Genomic DNA, 22,142 nt, shown 5'->3' on the forward strand with positions numbered 1-22,142 from the left:
TAATCTCACAAATGAGCTTACGGGCAAGGAGAAACAGAAAGTGGAGCATTCCGAATTTTTGTCTTCTAACGTTGACATAACAAACAGGTTGGCGAGATAACCTTGTGGAATGAGTTCAAGGTTCAGTTTCACAAATTCCTCATGGAGAGCAAGCTGACAAACCTTAAACATGTGGTTGTGGCAAAAAGAATTGCGACTAATGCGTCAGCCATAACGATAGCTTTTGCCTGAAGTGTGAAATTGTCCAAACAGAGTCTTCGATGTTCTCAATTCAGCATCACGGTCTGAGATTAAGATCATGTGGCGAAAACATACTTGAGGCTTTGGTTCTCGAAAAAGATTTTGCAACGGTTGCCGAGCAAGTAATGTCACTAGACTTTGAGAAAAAGTGCAAGAATTTAAGATCATGAGTTGGATAGTTGTGTGTTCGTGAAAACGAAGTTGGCGAGACGCATACGCCACAACTTATTTATGATCTTGGAAGAGAATGTCGCCTAGACCTTAGTGAGAAACATCTCAAAAGATCCAAAAAGAGCTTGAAGAGTCTAAAGGAGCAAGAACTAGAGAAGGGTATCAGAGTTAGGTTACAATTCTAGGAAAACTGTGGGTTAGGAAGCTTATCTTTCAAGATATGGAAACTCATCGCACTGTGAGGTCCAAAGGAAACAGTTATCCTTCTTGAAGATAATAGCGAAAGGAAGACGACCTTGTAGAAGTTAGAACTTCAGGAAGCCGGAATTTGCCTAAAGTGTAAGCCACACACCGATCCATCGGTCCAACGTAACAAGAGCGAATAATAAGAGTGATCGATGGGTGATCAGTCCATCTTACGAAAACAGATAGGTGGATTGAGCAACTTAACTCTTGGAATTTACGAAAATAGAGAGGTGGTGCAAAAAGGTTGGATGGGACAAGAGAGATATCTTCAGCAAGATATGATGTTCTTCGGATTGGAGTGCTTGAGGAAGTCGTTGAAGAGGACCACGAAGAATGTCGAGATATTCCAAGAAGACAAAGTTTGAAGAGACGGCAGAAAGTTGATGAAGTATTGGGGAGGCCAAAGATATGATTGTGTACTCGTAAAGACCAAAACGAGTGGTGAAAGGAAGTCTTTGGAATGTCCTCATTCGGATTTTGAGTTTATGGTAGCCCATTCTCAAATAAAGTTTTAGAAACAGATTTACGCACTAGACAGCTGATCAAAAGATCGTTGATGCGCGAGAGAGGATACTTGTTCTTAATTGTACGCTGATTAAGAGGACGATAATCAATGCACATGCACTTGGTTTTTATTCCCCTTCTGCACAAACAGAGTGGAAAATTCCAAGGATAAGAACTAAATCGAGAGTAGCCTTTAAGTTCGAAGTCTTCCAACTCTTTCTTGAGCTTAACAAGTTATTGGGAAACATCTTACAAGGCCGATTAGAAAACTGGAGTTAATCCTGGTTCTAGTTTGATAACAAACTTGATTGCTTTGTTAGACGGAATGCCTAGCAAATTCTCTGGAATAACATCCGGAAAGATTCAAAACACCGGTATAGAATCAAGTGTTGGAAAAGAGAACAGAAAGTCAAAGCAAAACAGATTCCGAACGGAGGTAATTCTTTTGAAGTCTTCGTCTGAACTCTGGGTGATGAACAAAAAGAAGCTTGGGAAAGAATCTAGATGCAATTCATACACAGAAGAATGCTCTAGGGATTGGAGAGGTTTGTTTGCCCACTTTTGCATAATGCATGAGTGACAAAACAAGAAAGGAAAGCGACCATAAGTGACATTGCAAAAGATGCCAAGTTATAGTCTAGTTCCAAGTTGTACCAGTGATACAAAGTCATAGACACAAGGTTGAAAAGAAAGATCCGAGTTCATCAAAAGATAAACTTGACCCATAAAAACCATTATGCATCACACATCGCACGGGATAGTAGTACACAATTGCTATGGATTCATGAATCCCAGTAACGAGGATCAAGCGTTACGGACACATTTGGAATTGCCTGTTGTCTCATGGAAAAATGAACAGGCGTTTACTTGCCATAGAAATACGAAAGATGATGGCTATAGCTGTGAGTATGGTGAGTGAAGCGAAGCGACCGCCCCCGTACAGGGTTTGATCTCTATGCTTATTTGTGCTAGACCCTGGATCGACTCACTAGCACACACAGTTTCAAGATGTAATACCAAGATACAAAGGTCAAAAGTACTTTATTACATCGTATCATCCAGACTTAATTGTACTTACAAACTTGCATGACCCCTTGGGCCAGCATAAACAAATATTGTTTCAAAACCACAAAACATTATATCATTAAACTACAGCGGAAAGGTAGAGCAAATGAGCCTCGTCTACTCCCAGAGGAGAGAGCATGTTGGAATGTAAGCACATGACCCAAAGAACATCAACGAACCTCACTCTTCGTCAGATTCACCTGCATTATTGATTGCAGCCACTACGTGGTCAATACATCGAATGTATTGGCAAGTTCACCAGAGTTATAAAAGACCTACCAAGTACATGCATAATTGGCTAGGAGGCGTTTGGCTATTTGCATAAAAGCATCAGAGTTTCATCCTATCATTTTTAACCAAATAGTTTTATTTCTATTGGACACGGGGTAGATATACCCATGCTCCTATTAACCTAGGCACATTGAGTAGACACATCAATGCTCCTACCCAGTTCAATCTATTCATTTTATTAAGAAATTCGAATGAGTGAGACTTTCCTTACAGCCCCCAAATCTAGTTGCTCAAAATTGTCCGTAACCGGGGACACGGCTAAGTACTTAGTTTGACACTCTCGAGAGGTTGTACACATTCCCCACAAGAAATCGACGTGTTAATCCCTTGCTGTCCTCAGAGTAGAGTAGCAATGGCATCGACTTCAAGAATTTTCAGAACATACTCCCCCAGACAACCTGAGGGACCCGCGCTCCCACCTACACAACTACCTCAGATCTGGGTTCATATTTCTTACTCCATCCAGCCAGAGCCCGTTTAGCTTGTGGTTGTACTGGAAGCTACTAAACAGGAAACTAGTCCAGTCTCTGATACCCTAGGTGGCATTCCACATTTGCGACGCAAGCGCTCTCCGAATCCACGGAAGAGACGTCCATGGACGATCCATCTCCGAATCCACGGAGACTCGACTCAGAGGGACCCATAGAAATGGACCTGACGTCGCATACATCTCAAATACTCAAAGTAGCCCACCCAGGACGGTTCATTGAATTACTTGTTTTGCCATACACTAGGAAAACCATACTTTAATTCAATAACGTCACATTGTAATAATACCAACCCTCGTATACTAACATAGCATAGCATTTACTACTACGCTGGCAATTGGTGGTGAGGACATGGCAATGGTATCCTATACTACTAGGAATTCATAGCTAGCATAAATACAATAATAGTCCTATCCATGCAACTAATAAAACATCTAGTGCATAGTAAAATAATAGGTGAATGATCAAAGTGAACTTGCCTTGATAGTAGTTGGTATTCAGCACTCTTCACAATCACAAGGTTCGCTCTCCGAGTAAACTAAAACAAACAAGCATACACACACATAAACACACAATTCACATCATGACAAAAGAAAGTATGCTATGATGCGATGCAAGCATGTGACATGAGTGGGTTGATTTTATTCGGGTGATCTAATTTTACTGTCTATTTAGATCGGACGGACGAGGGGCATCGGGCTCACCTCCGGGAACCCTAGGGTTCTGGCGAGCGGCGTCCGGCGGCGGACGGAGTTCCAGTGCTCGCCGGAGCTTGGGAAAGTGACGGGGAAGGGCGGCACGACGAGACGAATCCCGTGACGAGGTCGGTGAGGCTCGGGGACGGCGGGATCCTTGCCTAGGACGACGCGAAGGCGGCGGGCGACGGCGGAGCTTCGGTTCGATGATGCCGGTGAGCTGCGGTGCACAAAAGAAAAAGGGAACCGTGTCACGACGTGCGTGAGAGAGAGAGGAGGAGGGGGGTGCAAGTGGCGACGAGATTGGCTCACCCGTTCGTCGGCAGCGACCAAGAATTGCGGTGGTGTCCGCGCGGCTCCGGCGAGCAATGTCGTCGGTGTGGGCGCGTGCGGGAGGGGGGCAAACAGAGGGGAAGAAGAGAGGGGTGGCTGGGCTTTACAGGGACGCGCTCGGGCAACTTCAGGAAGGCCGGAATCAACGGGCACAGGCGTCACGGCAGTGACGGCGCGGCGCGGGGATCGCGCGCGTGACCGGCGGCGCTTTCCTTCGGGGAAGACGCAGCTGACAGGTGGGTCCCACCTGTCAGCGGCTGCGGCTCGCGCCCGCGGCTGCGGGCTGGCTGGGCTGCGGCACGCGGCAGGTAAGTGGGCCGGTTCGGCTCGGTCAGGCGGGCGGGACGGGGCTGGTTCGGCCATTTTTGGCCGGGCCGGTCCGGTGTTCTCTTTTTTTTTTCTTTTTTTCCTTTTTCTGATTTCTTTGATATCTTTTGATTTTAAACTCCAAATTGGTCCAAATAAATTCCAGAAAATTTGTAAAATCATGTTTTATCATGATTCACTTTTTCGGAGTGATTTCCCTTCCAAATAAAATATATAAAAATACATTTGCCCTATAAATGCCTTTAGAGCTATTTACCTCGAAATAAAATCTTAAGAATTATGAGATAGCTCATTTATGCAAAAACCCCATTTATAGATAAACCTTATTGGTTTTAAGATCCAAAGCTCAAATGGGTGAAACCTTAGGGTTTAAATTGAAATAAAATCTTTTTAAAGCCTTTTGTGATTCAAATTTGAATTCAAAAATGCAATTGTGGCATGATGCTCATGGATGCAATGCATATGAAAGGTTTTGAAATTTTGGGATGTTGCAGTGAGAAAACCACGCTCAAAGATAAAACCACCAACATCAAGGAATTTGTTGGAAACGAGAACTAGGGTTTCTCAGGGTAAAACACATCCTTAAAGAAGAACCCATCATCTATAGTAGCCAACAATCAACACAGAGCATTCCATTGTCGTTCACGGGTGTGACCAAGCTAGAAATGCAGATTCTGGTTGATCCTACCTTCATCATGTGCAAACTTAGGTATGCTCTCAACATAGATCAGATGATCCTTAGCCTCTTTGCATAGTCTAAAGTAAAGTCCTACTTCACGAATGTATCCCCTAGGAATGCATTTTGAAAAGTGACTTCTCCATACTGAGGTACTTCGTACATAGCAGGGTAACGCAGATGTGGTTTGACATGCTGGATTGCAATCTCAAACGATATTATCCAATGCCACAAAAACATGAAGTGGTGTTGCGTCAGACGGCTCATCGTCTTAAGTGTAAACCACTACACGATACATCTCCTGGTTGAGATAAAGGTAATCTTCGTACACAACGTACTAAGATTCCCAAAAAAATCCAATGTAATCCAAGGCATCGCAAAACATAGCCAGAGATGACAGAAGATCTTGACTCAATGGACAAAGGAACAACATGTGAAACAACCAACCTAGAAGAAGGCGATCCACGAAGTCGTTAAAAGGAAAGGCAAAAGCTAAGGTAGAAAAGCATGTTCTATAACAAATATAGAATGCCAGAAAGAGGAAGGAAAGAACAGATTGACGAACTCATTGCGTTACGCGGCATGGCCAAAAGAACAGCGTTGTTCTCGCAGCGAGTAAAATCGGACAACCTGATGAAGCCAATTGAAAGAAGACGAAGCCATCTAAAAAGAAGGCAAGTCGGGGAGTCAAGAAGAAAAGAAGGAGACGAGCGAAAGAGAAGAAAAGCTTGGTCTATAACACATATAGAAACACCAGCTAGAAGAGAAGTAGAAGGTCTTCATCTGTCTTGAAGCAAAAGAAGAGACGAGAAAAGGCACCACCTGAGGAACTACAGGAAAAACTAACGAGATACTTAGTTTGCAAAACATAGGCCAGAGGGAACTTTTCCGAAAACAAGAAGGGTGGGTGGGTGGGAAAGAAGAAGAATAGAGTCTATTTTCACGTTTTCAAATAGTTTAGAGGAACGAACTAGATTTCTAGACTAAACTTCGACCATAAGTAGCCAGGGAATCCTAGAATCAGTTTAGCTCTGATACCAAGTTGTAAGACCCCGGGACCGAAATTATATAATTTAGCCCCAAATTGCTAACCTTTGCATAATTCAAGCCTCAGGTTCTTAACCTACAATAAACACTTCAATACATACATGCATTAATGTGCTCATCGCAGGGTTTTGCAACATGAATATCATTACCAAAACTCTACAGAAGAGAGTAATTACAAAGCTCATACAAGGAGCAGAATAACAACTATTACAAAGAGAGGACACAGGTCCCAACATTAATCATTACATCAGCGGAAGTCGAATTATGCCCGAGTACGGACAAGAATACAGCATGGCCTGAAGAGGCTGGAAGCTGGAAGGAAACCCGCCACGGGTCTCAGAACCCTGATCTGGATCTCCTGGCTAAACATCGAATCCAACGTCGTGCTCCACGAAGAAGCTAGCGGCTCACATGCTCTGTTCGAACCTCTGAAGAAAACAACGTTGCAAAGCAACTGAGTACAAAGTACTCACAAGACTTATGGGGAGAACTAAACTAAATATGCAACAAGTCTCAAAGGATGGATAAATATGGTGGGATTATGCGGCAGCATTAATATCTGGAGAGACACTCTAATAACAACGTCTAATGAGAGGAAGAGAAGCGTCTACCAAGGTGTAAGGTGATTAACCTATTTACTAAACACAAAACAACACAATCCTCATATCACCCCCTCAACACCCTGTGAGGAAGCAATCCAAAGGACACTCACAATTAAGCAGTTTTAAGCATATCCATGATTAAGGCTAATTACTACTCAAGTTTTTGAGATTAAGTTGGTTAAGTTCTCTATGATCAAGTAATGACCAGCTAAGTCATCCATAACTGCGGACACGGCTTTCCGAAAGATTTATCCCTGCAGGGTGCACCAATTTACCCGGACACGTTCGACCAACCCACGAATACCAAGCGTGCTCACACTCAAATGTGCGCTGGCTGGATTGAGCGACATGACGTTTCCAAGTTCCACAACTAATCCAGGGGGACCACCCAACTGAGTCTATCCGAAACGAGAGCCCGGCCGAAGTGTCGTACGGACTCAAAAGTTGCGAGGACAGTTGGTAGTGGTTCAGGGCCCGCAGGATGACCACTCCGGACTAGTGCCGCAATCCTATATGAATGCAAAGTCACCAACAAGTCTCCAACACAACACCAGTGTATCTGCGATATGCCAAATGGAACGCCCGAACTATGTGGCCCCTGGAAGAGCTGAGGATCAAGTACTAAGTCGAGGGGGAACCCATATATTCTCCCACGAGCGGTTAGCACGAAGTTTCTTGGGTCGGCGAAAACAAGAACTCAGTCTTAGGTCGGCGCAAATGGAACAAATCACCAATGCGTTAGAGCACGGCCTCCCATCGTTGCCTTGTTACAGTTAAATATCATATCACAGTTTAATAATTGCAATTTAAAACATAAAGTAGAATGTGGATGTAGCAATTGTGGAACCCCAGATATAAGGACACTAGACTCGCAAGTAAGCAAGAATTCTAATGACCAAGAACTAGGGCAACAAGCAGACATGTGACATGGTAATAGGACAAGTAACAAGACATAGGGCAATAAGTAGAACTGACTAAAAGCTATGCAATCCTAGAGGCATCGTGACAAGACTGAGAACGTAACTTAGTGCAAGAATGAGAGAGAGGCAATAGGTATAATCAACATGGTCAAGGAAGGACTGCTTGCCTGGAGTACTCAATTGCCCGGAATTGAGCAAGAATCCTGGAAGAAGAACACAAACGTAGTCGTCGTCGTAGGAATCGAAGACTAGCGAGGAAGAAGCAAATACACCACAGAAAAGGAAAATAGAAGCATACAAGATACACAAGTTAATAGATATGCGCAATCAAAGGATGATGCATGACATAGGGATGATGCATGACATACTAAGGATTCCAAAAGTAAATCTGATTTACAACTACCAAGTTAGATGGAGTCTGAATACACTATACATAGCATCTATACAACTCCATATGCAAGGAATAGAGTTTAATTAATTAATTACACACAACATTATAGTTGTATTATCATGCATGATAATGACATGGATAGGTGCGATGCGTGCTTTAAAACAAGAACAACACACCAAAGAAACGAGTCAAATGGGGTTGCACATGCCAACGGCAACAGAAAAGACCAAAGGGAGGAAAAGGCACGGGCCTGCTAGACTTGGGCTTGGAGATGGGCCAAGGAGGAGGAGCTGGGCCTGTGGGTTGGAGGACGAGACAAGGGGAGCGAGGAGCAGCGCGCGGCGGAGGCAGAGAATCGGCACCGGGGCGAGCAAGGGAGCGAGGTGGCGCTCGGGGAAGGGGAGGCGGAGGGGCGCGGCGAGCTGGAGGCGAGCTCGGCGAGCGGCGCGCGTGGAGGTGGTCGGAGCAGAGGGGAGCAGGGAAACAACAGACGCGAGCGACGGAGGGCGTGGTCGCGCGGATCGGCGGTGGGCGACGCACGGCAGGGGAACTAGGCGGCGCGGCCAGGTCGACGGTGGTGGCGGGGAGAAGCAAGGCGGCGTGGGGCGGCCAGGCGAGGAGAGCAGGAGGCGCGTGTGCGGGCATGCGAGGTGGAGGCGGCGCCGGCACAGAGGGAGAGAGGCGCAGGGTGAGCGGTAGGGAGCCACGGGAGAGAGGGAGCTCGGGAGAGAGGGCCGCAGGGAGAGGGAGGCGTGCCGGTGGAGAGGGAGCTCGAGGGCGTGCCGGCCAGGGGGTCGCGGGAGCTTGAGGGAGATGCGTCGGGAGGAAGAAGGAAGAAGGGGAAAGGAGAGCTGGCGGCGGCGGAGGAATAAAGGGAGAGAGGAAAACAGAGAAGGGAAAAGGGGATTAAATAGATAGGGTTAGGGTTTGGCTTAGTGGGCTTTTGGGCCAACAAAAGCCTCAAACAAAAATACAGGTTTGCAATTTAGATTTTCAAAATAAGTTAAGAGACGAGTGGCTAGGTCTAACTAAACCCTAAAATAATTTGTCAAACTCAAATTAGGATTTGTACAAAATAGTTTTAGGCTTTCGCGAACACACGAAAAGGTGGAACGACAGCTTTTATGCAAACGAAAGTAAGTTCATGTGACATGATGCTAATGACATTGCAAAATGTTGATGATGACATGAGCATGATAACATGATGATAACGATTAAATTACAAAACAATCCAAAAGGGCTTAAAAGGAAAAGGGTTACTCTCGGGCTATTACAGCCGGCAGCCTTGAAGCTTCCAGCAAGTGCTCTCCTCGGTCGGTTGCCGGGCTACGCCCTATCCGACGTGTGGGTCTCAAGGGGGAAACCCCCTGGCACCTGGCCTCGTGGGACGCATTTATAGCTCCACTTCTCCAAGCGGAACGGTCGGGCGCACGATTTCGTGCCTTATCTCCCTTAATCACCAGAGAGTTAAGGCCACATCGCGCACCCCCCTCTTAATCTCCGATGCTTTAGGGTTCTTTATTGCCGATCGTGGGGGTGCCCGTTGCAGTCCGCCAGCCCCGATAAATACCCAAGGCCGGCGGCAGGGCACTCCTCATTGTCTCTCGCTCCTGCCATCATCTCCTCGCAAGCTCCCCGCTCCCAACTCCAACCGAACCACCTCTCCACCTCCGCCGATGTCTTCCAAGGGTCAGAACCGTCCCAAGGGGAGCACCAGAAAAGGGGATAAGACCGGCAAGAAGGAGCTGTCGGACAAGGCCCGGAAGGAGGAGGAAATGCGGGCTAAATTCGCCTTCTCCCCCCCCCCCCCCCGGGTACAACGGCGAGGGGGTCGATATGCTGGACTTGGCGCTGGCCACCAAGCACAATGAGCACGGGCCGACGCGGGTCCTTCCCGTCGGAGCGGAGGGCGACGGGAACTACTTCCGGATCTTCGGGAGGTTCATCATTGCCAGGTTCGTGCCGCCGCACTCCTACTTCCTCTCGGCCATCATGGAGTCCGACGGGCTCCTCATGGCGCAGATTCTCCCCACGACGTTCTTCACATTGGTTGTTTTCCAAAACCACTGTGAAGCGTTCGTGGGGGTGATGTCGTCGGTGGTGCTATTCTGCCACTACTACTACCCGAGGGTGGAGACGAAGGCCCCCTTGTCCTCGGGGGTAGTGTTCCGATTCCGCGACAGGATCAAATCGGAATTCATCGAGCTGGGGAAGAAGAAGATCGAGCACGAATGGCGCCGCGACTGGTGCTGGGTGTGCACCGACGAGCTCTAGGAGTTCCACGAGGAGCCCCTCGGGCCTCCGAAGGGCTTTGACGACTGGACGCTCCGTGACCCGAAGGACGAGGAGCTGGCCCCGATCTGTGCAAAGATCAAAGCGTTGCGTGAGGTCGAGATCTCCCACTCTGCGACGAGTGGGGGATCGTGGAGGACCCCTTGGCGCAACCCTCACCCCCGCAGCCCTGGTCCCAAAAGGTCAAGGAACCGGCTACCGACTCGGGTAAAGGGGGCCAAGGCCAGGCCTCCGCCAAGGCAAAGGGCTCGTACTCCGACGACTCCTCGTTGGGCGTCGGAGGAGACATCAGCGACGACGACGGTGACGACGACGTTCCCCCGGTAGCCGGCGAGGTCGTGCCAGAAGAGGACGACGAGGAAGATGACGTCCCCTTGGTGAGGCGGTCTGCGGCGGAGCGGGCGGGCAGGCAGGAGGCCAGCCCATAGCTCCAGGAGCCTCACGGCGACGCGGGGACTAGGGCCTCCGGCGGCAGTGGCGCGGCTGCAGCAGCTGCCCCGACCACCTCGGCAACTCCGACAACTCCCCCCGCGCGAAGCGGCCCTCCGACGAGGAGAATCCTGGCGGACAGGGTGCTCATGCTCAAGCCGGCGGGGTAAGTACAATGTCGTCCAGAACAGCTTTGATTTTGCGAAATTATTTTGTGCCTGACTAATCTACTTTTGCGTTTTCCAGTTCGTCGAGGAAGAGGGCGCAGACCAACGTGTCGCCAGCAGCCCCAACCAAGAAGCCTCGCCCGGCATCGGGCAGCGCCAACCAAGGCGCTGCTGACGCAGCGGTGGCGACGGCGGCAGCGGCCGCAGGGGACCCAAGGATCCCCGACTCGAGCTCGCAGGGCACCGCCCTGGTGGCAGGTACGCGCAAGGTCGAATACTTTCTTTACTATTATTCGGGCCAATCCCCACGCTTGATGTAGGAGCCGTTCGTGCAGTTGCCGGAGGGGCTCCGGCAGCGCCCGCGCCTACAGAGGTGCGGGTCATCGACCTTACTGGCGAGGTCGACAACGATGCTCCGGCAGATGTTGCCTCCGCCGGAGCCCTTCAGCAATCGGCCATGGCGCCTGCCCTGGGCCGTGACTGCTGCCATAGGTGACGCCACACACAAGGGGCGCCATCGGAGGCGGGCGGCACAGATTAGCCTCCGCCAGCTGGGGCGGGCGGTGGTGCCCTGGAGAAGCCCCCGAGCCCCCAGCTTGCCCCTTCGGACGAGCAGGGAGTAGTGGGGCTCGGCCATGCCGGGGGCGCGCCATCAAATCCTAATGCGCCCTCGGGGTTGCAGACGGTCGCGGCGGGGTCCTCCTCCTCCGCTGGAGCCGTCTTCAGCCTGGGAGTAGGGGAGCTCGCCGGGCGGACCTGTGGTCGGATCACCTTCGACCCCAGCGTGTTCCAGCAGGGACACCAAGTGATCGACAACATCCAGCAGCAACAGCGGATGTTCGTCGATTTCTTCAACGACGCGTAGCAGCACCACGCCCGTGTAGTGGCAGAACTGGGCGGAGTGCGATGGGAGGCGGCGCACCGAGCTGCAGCGACTCCGGGAGGAGCTCCAGCAGGCGCGGCAAGCCGGGGCAATGCCTGCCGTGCAAGGGGTGCCGGAGGCGCAGGTCCTCCAACAGCTGTGGGATCTCCAGCAAGAGCACCAGCGGGAGCTCGAGCTGGTGAAGGCCACACACGCCAAGAGCGAGGAGGAGCACCAAGCGGCTCTGGACTCGTTCTAAGGGCGTCTCCGGGAGAAAACGGACTTACTGTCCGGCTACTACCTGAAGATCCAGCGCCTCCGCCACGAGGTCAGAGAGCTGGAGACGGCGCCCGCAAGAGCAGCCAAAGCCTCGGCGCGCCGGGAGAAGGAGCTACAGGACCAGACCCGCTCCCGGGAGCGCGAGCTGCGGGGCAGCTCAAGGCCGCCCAAGATGCCAGCTCATCCCTTCAGGGCGAGCTTGACATGGTGCGGCAGGAACTCCGGCTGACCGACGACAACAACACCGAGCTGCGGGCCCGCAGGACAGGGGAAGTGGCCAGGCTGAAGAAGCTGGCCGACTTAGCGGTGGAAGCGCTGCAGGGGTTCGACATCACTGTGGCTTCCTTCGATGGGGCTGATATGGGGAGCTTCACTTCGTTCTTCACAGATTTCGTCGGCTGGCTGAGTGGCCTACAGAGCTGTGTCACGACCTTCGGGGAGCAGCAAGTCGGCCTCGCGACAGAGCAGGTCACCGGGCAAATTCTCTCCCGGGTCCACTCCGCCCACCCCGACTTCCCGTTCGAGTCGGTCTTCGACGCCTGGTCAGACGAGGAAGAGGCCGAGACCCACCGGGAGGCAGTGCAGGGCGTCGTGGACGAGATGGTGGCACGAATGCAGGGCAGGGTCGACGACGACGGAGCCGCTGCTGAGGAGGTTGTTGGAGAAGCCCCCGATGCCGAGGATGCCCTTGACACCGAAGCAGCCGCTCCGAGAGCACCTCCCGCGTAGTTCCCTTCCTTCTCTTTTTTTTTTTCCCTGCAAGTGGCGCGTGGCGCCTTAGAACTTTTTCTGTTAGCTTTCCCTTGTCATTATCAGTGTTAATCGTCAACTTGTTTTGCCCAAGCTTTAATACATATCCGATGCTATTTTAACTTGCTTCTTTGCTTAAGACTAGCTTGCCGGTGAAGGGCTCTGTCCTTCCCGTGTTTTAGCCTTGCGTACCCAGGGACTCGCCAACCACATGCTTGGCCAGACTAGGGACCCGGGACGGACCCACGGTGCTGACCTAGGACCAAACAGCAGCGGCTAGTCACTCCGCCTGCGGGTTAACTACCCCAGCGCGCACGCCTCCGGGACGGACCCGCGAGCCACGTGTGGGGGGCGTCCTCACCCAGCAAGCGTCCTTCCTACGCTCCGGCTACCCCAGCAAACCAGTATTACTAAAGGGGAAAAAACCAAGGACCCAAAATGAGATACTTAGCTTCTCATTCTTTTTGGACTTGTTGCGCCTTGTTAAGAGCCGTGGCAAGGACGCGGTGGCCGTGCACCCTCCAGCAGCACCCTTGGAGCTGCAGAGGCATGCACCCCCACCGCGTCTTTACGACACTTCTCACTTGTCTCATCGCCACTTCTGATGTCGCTTCGTAAGAGATGTGGCAAGGCCACGATGGTGGGAACACCCTCAGCGACAAGCTCAGAGGGATCCACCACCATCGCCTCTCTGCGATATCTCTTGTTTTCTTGCCCGTTGTTGGTGTTGCACTTGCCCTAGTCTTCTTAAATAGCCAAAGTGCTGCTCTTGCCTCCACACGTCCGGGACCACCAGTCGCCGCGTGGAGGGACTGGCCCTGTCTCAATTTCCTGCATCAAGCCTCGAAGTAATTGCCATATATGTACAACTTACTCGCAAGACGACGACACCCGTGACCACCCCACGGGCATCAGAGTGTGCCTTCGCCTTATCTCTATCCTTCATGTCAGATTCCTGCAGTGCCCAAGGTACATAGCAATTTTTTTTGAAATGTAAGAAAAACAGTATCAACTGGATAACCTCCTGCCTCCCAGCCCCCGGGCACTGAAGAGTCGACCTCAAACCTGGGTGTGAGCATCTTTACATCTCCACGGTGCCTCGCTGGCACGTAGCACGTTGCGGACGGGTCCGGCAACTGCTAGGCCTCGTTTCGGGGCGTCCCGGCAACGAGCTTGGTTCTCGGGCTTCCAGCAGCCCCCTGCTCACAGCCAAGGATGAGGAGACAATTCTGTGCACCTAGAGCAGGAGATAGAAGCATTTTCAAACAGCAAACCACGATATTCACCAATGTAATACTTATCTTTATTCAACTTTGTGCTAGCGGATTACAATCGGTCCTTGCCCGGCTACACTAGCTTAAAGAGGCACGCTACCGCAGCGTCACCCGTGGGTAAGGCGCCATCGTTTCACGGGTAGAACTTGCGTAGGTGCTCAATGTTCCAACTATTGGGCACCGGCAAGCCTTCTTCGGTTTCCAGCCTAATAGTCCCCGGTCTGGTCACCTGCACTACCCGGAAAGGGCCTTCCCAGATTGGAGTCAACTTGTTATAAATACAAATCAAATATACTATATCATATGATAATAGAATCAAATACGCAGTATTTACAGAAAAAAGTCTTCTATTAAAAATATTTATTTTGCAAACTAAAAAATACAATAGTCAATATTCCTCATAATAGATATACTTAATTATATCATAAGAATATTAAGACATTTTTCGAATAGATAGAAATAGTTAATTTGAATTGAGACACCTATTCTATCCCGGCCTTCGTTCCTTGTATCCGGCGCAGGACAAGGTCTCCAACCTCGAGCCACCGGGGACAGACTCTCCTGTCGTGATAACGACGGAGCCCCTGCTGGTAGCTTGCAGCTCGTACAGCAGCCCGGCATCGAATCTCCTCGATGAAGGTAAGGTCATCAATCCTATGCGTGTGTTGGCTCTTGTCGCCGTACGCGCGTACCCGAGGTGACCCATACTTGAGCTCGAGGGGCAGCACAGCTTCTGTCCCGTATACGAGGGCAAATGGAGTTTGACCTGTTGCGCGACTCGGTGTGGTCCGCGGTGATCACAGCACGGGCTGGAGTTCTTCAACCCAGTGTTTCCTGCGGCCTTTGAGCTTGTCCACTTGCCCGTTGCTCCTCGGATGAGCGATGGAGGCAAAGTGAATCTTAGTGCCCATGTCCTCGCAGTAAGCTTGGAACACCGCACTAGTGAATTGCGTGCCGTTGTCGGTGATGATGCCGTTAGGCACACCAAACCAGCACACAATGCCTTTGAAGAACTAGATGGCTGCCTGTGCCGTGACGGCTCGGACATGCTCCACCTCAATCCACTTTGAGAACTTGTCGATGGCCATGAGCAGGTACTCGTAGCCGCCAACTGCTCTCGGCAGCTTGCCGACGATGTCCAGCCCCCAGACCACGAACGGCCACGAGGTCAGGATGACTTGCAGGGCTTGCGCTTGTTGGTTGCTCTTCTTGGCGTGAAACTGGCTAGTGTTGACTAATTGCTCAGCATCGGCTAGTGTTGTCGGCCAGTAGAAGCCATGCCGGAATGCTTTCCCAGCTAGTACCCTGGAGGCCACATGGTGTGAGGATGTGCCTCGATGTATATCTTCCAGCAACGCGCGCCCTTCCTCTTGGGGCACGCAGAGGAGCATGACTCCGTTAGAGTTCTCCGTCCACCAGGGCATACAGTTTAGCTTGTCGGGCTACTCGCTCCGCGGCAACGTCTTCCTCCGAGAGGGTCCCGTCCCTGATGTAGCGAATAATATCCGTCCCTCAGGGTGGTGGCTCCCGGCTAGTATATGCCACCAACTTGGCGGCATAGTCCCCTGCAGCTGCAGGGTCACCTTGAGTTGCCGGATGGGCTTCCCTGGCAACTGTCTTGGGGTCGACAGAGGGCTTTGACTGCCTCTGCACGAACACCCCGGGAGGCACCTTGCTACGTTCCGCTGCCCACTTGGACAGTTCATCCGTAACAAAGTTGTCCTTGCGCTTTACGTGCTCAAACCGAAGTCCTTTGAACTTGGACTTCAATTTTTGCACTTCCTCCACGCACGCTGCCATCTGGGGGCAGTCGTAGTCCTTGTTAACCTGGTTGATCACGAGTTGGGAGTCCCCGCGAACAACCATGCGCTTGATGTCGAGGGCGATCGCCGCACAGGCCGGCAAGCAGCCCCTTGTACTCTGCTATGTTGTTGGTGGAGTTGGCGAAGTCAAGCTGTATTACGAACTTGAGTTGGTCTCCGGTGGGCGACTCGATCACCACTCCGGCACCGGTGCCCTGCAAGGAGAAGGCGCCGTCAAAATACATGACCCAGTACCTTCGTCCAATGTGCCGGGAAGGCTCACTCCCGGCTCTTCTTCATCTATGTCTGTCGACGTCCACTCCGCGATGAAGTCAGCGGAGCGTTGCTCTTGATGCTCTTGGTGTTTGCGAAACGCAGCCCAAACTCTGCCAGCTCCATTCTCCACTCGGCCACCCTTCCGATGGCTTCATGGTTGGTGAGGGCCCTCTCCAAACAGAACCCCGACACCACCGTGATGCTGTGCGCCTGAAAGTAATGGCGCAGCTTCCTCGAAGCGAGCAGGATCCCAAGCAGAAGCTTCTGGACCTGCGGGTACCGTACCTGGGCATCGCGCAGCACCGTGCTAACGAAGTACACGGGATGCTGTATTAGCCGTTTGCGGGGGAGAGCATGCATGGGCTGTCCCTCGGGGCAGAGGAGGTAGCCGGGGGTTCTTTTGGCTCGCCGGGAGCCCCCGGCCCTTCTGTCTCAGCCCTCGGCACTTGCTCTTCCCTCTCGGCAATGAGCACAGAGCTCACTACCTGGTCCGTTGCTGCCAGGTACAGAAGCAACGGCTCGCCCGGCTTGTGGGCAACGAGGACCGGCGGCGAGTTCAGGTACACCTCTTCAGGTCCTGGAACTTCCGCCTTGGGAGTCCAATTGATTGGACCCTTCTTCTTCATCACCTTGAAGAAAGGCAGGGCTCGCTCGTCCAGCCTTGAAATGAAACGCTCGAGCGCCGCAACGGACCCGTTAAGGCGATGGACGTCTCTAACCTTGCGGGGTGCCTCCATCTTCTCGATCGCTTCGATCTTCTGTGGATTGGCTTCTATTCCCCTGTGAGAGACCAAGAAGCCCAGAAAGTGCCCCGAGTCCACACCGAACGTGCACTTCTTAGGGTTAAGTTTGGGACCAGGCTCGCTACTACTTCGAGCAGTTCCAGGCGTTCGTCACAGCCGCACCAGCCGCCGCACCGGTGGCTGTTCAGATCCCACCTCCGCCACAGGATCAGGACATGGAGCCTCAGGAGGAGGTACCGACTGAGGAGGAGGAGCCCCAGGAGATGGACACCCCTGCCTCCAACACCAGCTCCAAGAGGAAGGCGAACGGGACGCACCATCAGCCACACTCCCTTAGACTTGTTGGTGACTGCCAGTTTTTATCAGTCTTTATCGTTATCAGTATTGCGAGTTAGTCATTGACCATACAATCCATGTGTATGGCAATGTAGATCGATTGCATTTTTTTCCCGTACTCTTTTCTTATGGGTAATACCCCATCGTGAACAAGTGTGTTTTGCTACCTTTTTCAAAACCTTTTCATGATTGATTGAGTGAATGATTGAAATATGCCTGTGTTAATATCTTGTTTTGTGGGGAATTAGACATCCTTAGCTCTACTCTGTCTATTTCTCATCTATGCTGTCCTAAACAAATGCCTCCGAGACGTGCCCCAACAACAACAGCCACCACCACCACATCCATGGAGGGAATGGCCACCATGAGCACTATCAGGGGAATGGACACCGACACCAGCACGTGGGCATTGACCATGGAAAAGGGAACACCATTGGTCAAGGCAGTGGAAACAACAATGGACAGAATCATAATGAAGACTTCACCTAGTTTGACCTGAGTCAAGTGGAATGTTTCAAGTGCCACAAGACGGGGCACTACGCGGATGATTGCCCGAGGATGTTCGAAGGGTTGGGATGTCATCCTAGGAATGGATTCGCTAGCCAAGCATGAGGGACTCATATATTGTGTCAGAAGAACCATCACCCTCACCACCCCAGAGAATAAGAGAATCCGTTTCAAGTCTGCTTTTGAACTTAAGAGACCTAAGGTCAATTCTCTTAAGGGGGTTAGCCTGGACAAGGTTCCAGTAGTGAGTGAGTATCCGGATGTTTCCCGGAGGAGTTGTCAGGTATGCCACCAGACCGTGATGTCGAGTTTCTCATCGAGTTAATGCCTGGAAGTGGACCCATAGCCAAGAGACCCTATAAGATGGCTGTGGACGAATTGAAGGAATTGAAGAAGTAGCTAGCTGAACAGTTAGCGAAAGGTTTCATCCGCCCCAATTCATCGCCCTAGGGAGCACCTGTCCTATTTGTAGAAAAGAAGGACAAGAGCCAATGGATGTGCATTGATTATCGTTCACTAAATGAGGTGACGATAAAGAATAAATATCCTTTGCCCATAATCAATGATCTTTTCGATCAATTGAAGGAAGCTCAAGTGTTCTCAAAGATTGATCTGATATCAGGGTATTTTCAGCTGAAGATTCGAGAGATGGATATACCCAAGACGGCATTCACCACTAGGTATGGATTGTACGAGTATACCGTGATGCCATTCAGTTTGACCAATGCTCCTGCAGAACACCATTGTTATGGGATGGTGTAGGAGACCGTACCCTATTTGGCCTGAATATGATAAAGGATGCCGAGGAAAAGGTTAGACTCATCCGAGACCGGCTGAAAGTAGCCCAGTCAAGGCAGAAAAGCTACGCAGATTCTAAACGTAGGGAAGTTACCTACGAGGCTGAAGATAGAGCGTATCTCAGAGTTTCACCGATACGCGGGGTAAAGAGATTTGGTATAAAAGGAAAGTTAGCACCCCGATTTATTGGACCTTTCAAGATCCTGTCACAACAAGGAGAAGTAGCCTACAAGTTGGATTTACCGGAAGCACTATCCAATGTCCACAATGTCTTCCATGTATCGCAACTGAAGAAGTATCATCCTGAAATGGCCGACACACCACTAAGGGATACGATACCGCTAGAAGAAGTCCAGCTGCAGAGTGACCCCACCTATGAGGAGAAACCGATCAGAATCTAGGATACAGCTGAGAGACAAACCCGATCCAAGACCATCAAGTTTTGCAAAGTACAGTGGGACCATCACACTGAAGAGGAAGCCACTTGGGAACGCGAAGATGATCTTCGAGAAGACCACCCACACCTCTTTGCTAGCCACACCGAATCTCGAGGACGAGATTCATCTTAAAGGGGTTAGGTCTGTCACATCCCAAAAATTCAAATTCTTACATGTGCATTGCATCCATAAGCATCATGCCACAATTGCATATTTGAATTCAAAAGGCTTTAAAAGTTTTTGTTTAAATTTAAACCCTAGGGTTTTCACCTATTTGAGATTTGGATCTTCAAACCAATAGGGTTTATCTATAAAAGGGGTTTACTGCATAAATAACTATCCCATAATTTTTGGATAATTATTTGGAGTTGAAAAAGTATTTTATTTAAATAGTTATATAGCCCTAAAGGCATTTCTAGGGCAAATGTATTTTTATGTATTTTATTTTGAGGCGAAATTACTCCCAAAAGTTGAATCATGATAGAACATGATTTTACAATTTTTTTGAAATTTATTTGGACCAATTTGGAGTTCAAAATCAAAAGATATCAAAGATATGAGAACACGAGAAAAAGAAAAGGCTAAAAAAAGGGAGAAAACCGGACCGGCCCGGCCAAATGGGCCGACCCGGCTTAGCTTCGCCTGCACCGAACCGCGCCCGAACCGGCCTAGCGCGCGCCGCCTGCACCGAGCCGCTGACAGGTGGGGCCCACCTCTCAAGCTCGTCTTCCCCGAAGGAAAGAGCCGGAATCACGCGCGTGACGCCCGCGCGCCTGTCTCGCCCCATCCACTCCGTGCCTCCCGCAGCTTGCCAAGCACGGCCCTATAAAGCCCGAGCTTCCCCTCGTCTTTCCCCTCGTTCGCTTTCGCAAATCCCGCACCCACGCCGCCGCGATTCCTTGCCGTCACCAGCACTGCCGCCGCCGCTTTTATTGGTCGTCGCCGGTGACCAAAAGAGTAAGCCGCGCCGCCCCTTACCTTCCCCTGTTCCTCTCTCTCGGGCGCACCCTACGATGCGTTTATTTTCTCGTTTTGTGGCCGTGAAGCCTGAGTTGGAGCTCGCCCGTACCCGCTCGTCCTCGCCGGAGTCCCCGCGACCACGCCGCCGCTCGTCGTCGTCCTAGCCGTGCACCTCGTCGCCCCCGGAGCAAACGGACCGCGTCACCCTCTCCGGCTCCTCGCGTCGCATCAGCCGGACCCTTCCCCGACGACCGGAGACCGCCGGAGAGCCGCCCGTTGCCCCGCCCGCACCGCCCCGGTGAGCCCATGTTCCATCTCAGCCGTCCATCCATCTCCAACGGCTGAGATTAGATCTGTTTTATTCACTTAAACGAACTGGTACCGACGAATGAGAACGTGACACGTGGCACCTATTTTGTAAAATGAAAATCTAATTTTAATCCCTCGGTTTAATTAAGTGGCAATTTTGCAGAAAAGCCCCTGTAACTTCAAATGCTTATAACTTTTAAACCCTTTGGCCAAATTTGACAAACTTGATCTTTTTGGAAAGCTCTCAACCTGTCGAATCTTTGGGCACTAATTATTTGAATATTTGAATTACAGTAAATTTACAGAATAGGGTTTAATGCCATTTAATTCATAACTAATTATTTAGAGATCCTTTTTAAATGAAACCAGTGCCCAAAATTTTGTTTAATTATCCTCTGTCCATTGGGACAGAGAAATAAATATTTTGAAATAAATTATTTGGCTGATGCCAATAAAACTATAATTTAGGGTTTTATTTAATTGTTTTGCCTTTTGTTTAAAACCCTAATTGTCGCACCAGTGGCACCTGGGGTACCACTGTTGCGCGACGCGTGGGCCCCGTCTTTGAGTTCCCGGGAGGATCTCGTTTCGGGCAGCAGCCACGAGCAGCCCGGCAAGCTACCAGCCTGGAAGGGCTAGCGGGGCTTCGGGAAATATTCCTGCCTGGACACCTCCCGGGAAGCCGCTTGCCGGGAGGGGGTTCCGGGGCGTGTCAGGCCTGGGTGCCTCCCGGGAGCCACTTGCCGGGAGGAGGGTCCTGGGCGCAGGCTCCCGCCGCGAGGGTGGGGCCCAGCGGGCAGAGCAACAGCGCCACGCGGGCACGTGGCGGGCGTCGAGTGCTTAGTCTCACCACGGGGAGGAGTGAGGTGCACGGCGCATTAAATGAGCCGACAGGAGGGGCGTTACCTGTCCAAATCAGGTGAACAGTGGCTGTCCAATCCTACCCCTAGGGTCTTAGACCCCTAGCAGCCGAGTTAGCACCCATGCACGCCACCAACTCACCGAGGGGGAGTTGCATGTCTCCCTGACCGACCCCTAGTATAAAAGGAGGACCCCCACCGACGGTCAAACGGTTCCACGGTTCCACAATCTGACGGGTAAACGGACTCACACTTAGCCAAAAAGAGAACGCCTGGGGACCCTCCCCCCGGCAACGTGTAAACACTTGATCTATAGTCAATACCAGTTCAGACAGGCAGGACGTAAGGTTTTACACCCCCGGGTGGCCCGAACCTGGGTAAAAACGTGTGTGCATGTCTTCTTAGCTTGCATGCATCCGGTGTACATTACTTTGCAGGTTGCGTAGGCCCATCGGCCACGCTGGCGATCGCTGGAGCGATCCCCGACGCCCCTGCCGAACCTAAAAGGGGGCGTGACCGCACGCCCCCGGTGTCGGAGCCCTGTGCGACGACATCTGGCATGCCAGGTACGGGCGAGAGAGGAGAGCTCGCTGGTGACCGCGGGCAGCGGTCTTTGCATCGACGTCGGCTTCGTCTTCTTTGCCGATGGGACCGGCCACCATGCCCCCCAACCGGGCTGGTGACCCTCGGATAGACTCGTGTGAGGCCCCGGCGGCACACACGCGGCCGCATGACATGCCACCCGCGTCGGGGGCTCAGGAGAACTCGGAGCCCTCGAGAGTGCAGCAATCACAGCTGCCTGCCCCGCCTCCTCGGCCGTCTGCAGACAATCGGCTGAGGGGGCCGGTGGCCCCCAGTGCCGGGGCCAGCCGCACTAGCGGGCATGGTGCCACCCGCCCTTGCCAGCGAGTCGAGTCGCGGGCCGAGTATACGCAGCGACAGCAGCACCATGAGCATGCTGCGTCGCGGGTGACGCCCGGGGGCTCACACCACGCGCACCCGGAGGCATCCGGCGCCAGAGCAGACAACAGCCGCTCGGGAAATCGGCTGCCTCCTGCACGAACC

This window comes from Brachypodium distachyon, chromosome 2, assembly GCF_000005505.3.
Source record: "Brachypodium distachyon strain Bd21 chromosome 2, Brachypodium_distachyon_v3.0, whole genome shotgun sequence".
In the NCBI taxonomy this organism is placed as follows: domain Eukaryota; kingdom Viridiplantae; phylum Streptophyta; class Magnoliopsida; order Poales; family Poaceae; genus Brachypodium; species Brachypodium distachyon.